Genomic DNA, 5,487 nt, shown 5'->3' with positions numbered 1-5,487 from the left:
TGTGTGTGTGTGTCTGCGTGTGTGGGTGTATGTTTCCTCCCCAGTAAGCAGAGGTCTTACTTACATAAATATTTGGTCCCTTGAAGGCAGTTAACGCTGACATATGAATCATAAAGCTTGTTAAACGGGAGAGTAAATAAACAGTAAAGCGAGTCGCGGAGGCCCGTCGGGCTTCCACTCCCGCCATAAGTCAGTCTGAGCCCCGCCCACCCCCCCGAAGACACATTCTCACCTCTCCACCTGACTTGCTAACCTGTTCATCTTGGCAGCGGCGGATGGAAGCTTTGTTGCTTTGGCGTAAACTCACGTAATGCCCGGATTGTTTTGTAAAAGATCACACTCTCAGACGTCCTTGCTTTTATAGGGTTTGTCTTTGGAGGAAGTTCGGAGTTTATGGCGCGTGGATGGTCTTTACGGAGGCCAAAAGGATGGAAAGAGTGCGTACTTTTCTTTTTTTCTTTCTTTTTTGACTATACATAATTATTCCTCATCAGAACAACACCGCACATGCCTCAGAGGTTAGTTTGAGGTCGCCAAACTGATTTGCTCTTTTTGTTCATCTTGTTTGGCATTGTAATGACAAACATTTCTAATGTGTTAGATGGTGGCGGTAGCTCCTCTAAGGGTGGTGGTGACTCTCACTAAGGAGTGGGCCTTCCCAGTCAGGATCACAGGTTTACAGAAATTTAAAAACAGCAACTAGTTGTTAAAGTTTACTAGCTGCTGTCGAGGGGCCAAAATAATTTAGATATTACCGGTAGTTATCTGCTAACCACAACAACAGTAATAAACAAGCTATCTCTCTGAAATGGTCAATCAAAAGTGAACATGAACACCTTCGTCAAGACAAAATGTCTTGATAATTGAAGCGATGCACTTAAGCATGAGATGCATGTGAACTTTTAAATGGGCAAAACGGCGATCCAAAATACAACAACAAAAATAAAGAAAGAAATAGAGCGCAGTAGCATTGCATTTTTTTGCGCATATGTTTGCATAGATGATGGATTACAAAACGTAAAGCTTGATTATTGCTTCACGTAAGCACAATATGAGATGGCATGATGTGATTTATCCCAGTCAACCTCAGCAAAGACACACTACAGGAAGAAAGCGCTCTGGCTTCAGCTCCATTTGCGGAACATGATCGCACCACTGAGACCAACATTGGAGCCCAGATTTCCATCAAGTCCAACACCACTACAAGCAAGAAATTGGAGGAACACAAATATATTTCATTTTTATTTTTCTGATCGTAAATGTTTTGTCATATCCACTATAAAGGTACCGCGGTCATATTCCACGCATTTTTGTGCGGACCATAGCGATTCGACTCACTTACTCTAGCCAACTTTTTACCAGCTGCTTTCATTTGCTTTTTGTAAACCGATACTCGAAAAGCTTGCCTTTACCCCAAAGAAAGAAGAAGACGCCCGTAACGTAAAGGCACTTTCAGCTGTACCGCATAATCCCATCAGCTATTTTCTTTATTCCCCTTTCAGGAGGCATGTGTGGTAAGTGCTGTCTTCAGTCAGCGCGTCTGACTCCTGTGTCGACCACCGGCATCCTTTTGTTTGCCACTGCAAGGTTGATGTAGTGACCTTTGCCAGCCCTGGCGAGGTCATTGTTTCACGCCTCTAAGTGCCTCCTGATTGTGGACACCATCGAGTGCTGATAATGTCTTCCAGATTCACCTGCCCTTATCACACATTGCACGGCAGCATGTCGGCGCACATTTCAACACAACGCACGCACAACACTTACGCGACAGTAAACGCTTGATTCTCAGATGGCCGAAGAGGAACGGTGGGACTTGACGCCCTTTGTACTGATGACAACTGTGTGTTTTACCACAACACCCGCTAACTTTCACGCATGCACCGCAGGTATTACTATCCCACACCAGTAAGTCCCCCACTCTCTTCACCCCAGTGAACACCCCCACACCGCGCCACTATGGTTACTTGAGCTGTCAACAGATGGGTGAGCCCACACTGTGAGTATTGATTTAGTCCGAGTTGGGAAAACAAACCAGGTGTCTCCTCTTCCTCTCTTCTCCACCTCCCCCCGAGCAACCCACTAGCACCACCGATTGCAATCCTATAAGAAGAGTTATCTGTGTCATTCCAGACAGATTATGCAACTGCAAAAATAGTATTTAACTTAAAAAATAAAAACATTTAATTTCATGAAAATGAAATTGTAGTGAATAATTTATCTTGGGTCTTTCCTAGAAAAGACAGGGTAAAAAATATCAAGACAAGTACTTATTATAGACAAATTGTGGATTACAAAAACTACAAAATAAGATAAATGCATAGTACTAAAAATGCAAGATTGAAGATCAGCACAATTTATCTCACAGTGCATCAACCATATAATTTTTCAAACTATGCTTAACAAATTTATGTGTGATACCCAACATAGTATGCCACCACTGGCTCAAAATAACACCATTGAATCCATCCATCCATCCATCCATTTTCTGAACCGCTTAATCCTCACTAGGGTCGCGGGGGGTGCCGGAGCCTATCCCGGCCGTCTTCGGGCAGTAGGCGGGGGACACCCTGAACCGGTTGCCAGCCAATTGCAGGGCATAACAGCATTGAAAATAGCTGAAATGTCACGATTAATTAATTAATTAATTAATTAACTGATTAATTAATTAATTACACCCCAAGTGTCATTAATGCTACAATACAATCAGATAAAATAAGGGGAAAAAACACGTCATAATTGCTAAATTCCACAACAAACATATCTCACTACAGTAAATTTCTGTTGTTCTAGTCACACCTCCACGCCCACCCCCAAAAACCCAAGATTATTTATTGTTGTGCTTTTCTAGCTTCTGAAAGACACCCCTCGTTGCCCGCCACACATGGAAATTAAGAGCAACAGGTGGATACAGGAAAGGTGGACAGTTTGGAATAGTCATTCAAGTGGGACTTGCCTCTTAAGTGGTGTCTAAGTGTCTGAAACATGTGTGGTTAATAAATAGATAAATAAATAAATCGGGAGAATCTGACAGTTCTTCACTGGAAGACTCTAAGTAGAATGGGTCCGGTCTTTTTAAACTGGGGGCTTGCGAATGGCAATGTTTTTGGGCCAAGTTCTCAATAATCCCCTCTTCGGCTTTCACCACAGGGGCAGACCTTTGGAGCTTTTTTTGCGTGAGGCAGCCAACATGGAAGCAGTTTAGTTGTTCCCAAACGAGTTTTTTTTTTTTTTACGAGGGTATGAGGTGGTCCAAATGTTGGAACCGTCAGCATGCAGGTGCTCTTCTACTTTCCGTCCCTGCCAACATCTCGAATTTCCAACATGGCAAACACTGTACTTACTTTAAGACCGCTAATCTGAATTTTGACAAGGCTAGAATCTACTGGTTAGAGGTAAGTGGGGGGGGATATGTTTTCAGTGTGTTTTTTTTTAAACTTTATACTTTATTTTGTTGAAAAGAACCAAATGAGCGTCTTAACTCTTTTAATAGTTTACCATAGTTGTGTTATAGAAATTCATTGCTTTTTTTCAGACTTCGAGGCTGTATTCATCACCTCGATTGTTTAACTGACAGAAGGAAAAAAAAAAACTCTTCACCTGTGGGCTTCGAATAAATCCAGTAAATTGGATTTGGTGGTTCTGTTGATAGATTCTGGGCACAAGAACAAAGAAAAGACAAGGAATCTTTTGTCCATTTGGAATTCAAATAATTTTCTTCAGATAGCTTAATGTCAGACAACTGAATTTTGCGGGCTGTATAGAGGCAGATACCACATTTTTTCAACAATGCAACAAACCGTATTGAGCTCGTGAACGTGAATGATACTACAAACGACATTCAGTCATCACATGTACAAATCCTGTTAATCATGACAAGTGAGTGTGTAGTGGGGTAATTGAATGTGTTCATTAAATAAATGAACCCACACAATCCCCTCATGTGTCACACGCTCATGCATGCGCACACACGCATGCGCACACACGCACACACAAAATCGATGAGCCATATTGCTGCTGGCTGCTCACGATGACATTCTCGATACAAACACTTCAAACACACACCTGATTGAAGGTTTTCTTCACTTTTCTGTTACTCACTTTTGTTTTGCTCTCTTTTTGCATTGAAGCCACCTCTCCACCATCTGCTCTTCTATTCAGCCAGCTCTGCGGCCCCAAGGCCTGCCATCTGAGGTCAGGCAGTGGTTGCATCTGTGTGTCGGCAGATAATGTCTTGACCGGACAACCCCCCTCCCTACACACGCTCACACTTCAAACACAATTCGCTGAGATCTAACACCGTGACCAGGCCGGCGGCATCTTTCAAGCTACGGGATAGGTGAGTGCCTGGAATTTATTTGTTTGTGTGTGTGTGTGTGTGCGCGTGTGTGTGTGTGTGTGTGTGTGTGTGTGTGTGTGCGTGTTAAATGTAATCGCTGTTCTGAGCATCAATCCATGTAAACACAAAAACATTGTTCATGACGGCCGGGCTCCCTTTTGTAAGTTGTGGCTCTTATTCCAGTTGAAAAGAATAAAAGCTCTCAAGTAGCACAAACGTCTTGCCAAATTATTCAAGTAAGTCTATATTCAAATCTTGTTCCACTCTTTCATTCAGGTGCTTGGTAGGTTATCATTAATTGACGACCAGCGCAGTGTTTAGTTGACTTTTTATTAGTTTTCGAATGAGTGCGTAACAGTGCTCATCTTATCTTGTTCCATCACAAGAATGAAGAACAACAAAACACAACCTACGTCCACAGCTCTCGTGACCACTTGCTTGAGATTGATGCGTCCCATCACTTTGAGTGTGAACATTTATGACTGCTCTCCATCTGGCAAGCATCTTGCACAGATTCCTGTTGACTCTGCGCGGAGACGGGGAGGAGGAGAAGACGTCAAACAAGGAGGAGACGGTGGAGAGGCAAGAGAAACCCTGTCATGTTTTCACAGATGGCTCATAAATAGGCAATACCGAAAAAAAGGGGACCTATAATATCACTTGGTAGGTCAATGGTAAAAAGATGAGCACCAGCCTCAACAAGAGAGGTGAGCAAGGAAGTGAAGATACGAGTAATTAATCAAAGTAAATGGACTTATGTTGACACTTGGTATGAAAGTTATCCAACCTTGCCCAGCATTTCTAGTTGTGTCTGATCTTGGACTAGAGGTACCAGCAGAGCATACAAAAACACTGCATTTCATAGAATACACGAAATGTAAATAAAAATTAAATCAAGAAGGTAGATTGTGTTCAAATGTGTCACACATTGAAGCGGGAGATAAACGAGGATAATAGTACTGGACACTTTATCATACTATACTACACTAATATTATTAACTTAGTTGTCTGCAGACAGGGAAATAGGGCCTCGTGCTGTGCAAACAAGCCTAAAGGAAGAATGAATAGTAGGTAATATTAAGCAGCCCCCAGAGGGCAAAAACTGTGAAAAAGATGGCAAAGTGGAAGCAGGGAACACAGTTAAGTAGCTT

General features: G+C 42.4%; 1 long non-coding RNA gene across 2 annotated transcripts; it reads left to right on the top strand.

The window, feature by feature from the left end:
• Positions 1 to 3,195: 3,195 nt before the first annotated feature.
• On the top strand, positions 3,196 to 5,181 carry LOC147200294 (uncharacterized). Of its 2 annotated transcripts, none has more exons than XR_015101724.1 (3): positions 3,196 to 3,392; positions 4,128 to 4,336; positions 4,838 to 5,181. It is a non-coding gene; the product is annotated as an uncharacterized LOC147200294 (long non-coding RNA). The 2 variants fall into 2 exon arrangements; XR_015101725.1 differs by having other exon boundaries at positions 4,723 to 5,181.
• The last annotated feature ends 306 nt before the right edge of the window (positions 5,182 to 5,487 follow it).

This window comes from Hippocampus guttulatus, chromosome 9 (assembly GCF_054856545.1).
Source record: "Hippocampus guttulatus isolate MCC_2025c chromosome 9, RoL_Hgut_1.0, whole genome shotgun sequence".
NCBI lineage: Eukaryota > Metazoa > Chordata > Actinopteri > Syngnathiformes > Syngnathidae > Hippocampus > Hippocampus guttulatus.
This window is presented reverse-complemented; position numbering and strand designations above follow the sequence as displayed.